The sequence below is a fragment of the Sinocyclocheilus rhinocerous genome, unplaced genomic scaffold (genome assembly GCF_001515625.1).
Source record: "Sinocyclocheilus rhinocerous isolate Xijiao unplaced genomic scaffold, SAMN03320098_v1.1 scaffold1786, whole genome shotgun sequence".
Lineage (NCBI taxonomy): Eukaryota > Metazoa > Chordata > Actinopteri > Cypriniformes > Cyprinidae > Sinocyclocheilus > Sinocyclocheilus rhinocerous.
The window spans coordinates 33,982-34,261 of NW_015628942.1; positions in this window are offsets into that span (position 1 = coordinate 33,982).

The following is a 280-nucleotide window of genomic DNA, read 5'->3' on the forward strand; positions in this document are numbered from 1 at the left end:
CAGACTAAACTGACCTGAACGCACCTGACGTCGTAATTACGACTTGTCAACTCGTAAGTACGAACGTCCCAGGAGGACTTGAACGGAGCATAATATATGGCCGTCGAAACGAAAGCGCATGGGTTCACGCAGTAGGATAGCCTATGTGTGAATCTGGCGATAGATCGCGCATCCTCTGTTTCACGCATGAGAGAAAAAAACCAAAAACCTTTTAACAAAACTTTCAGAGAACTTAGTACGTTCTGATGAAAGGGTAGCCTATGTATAGGCCACGGCTAGA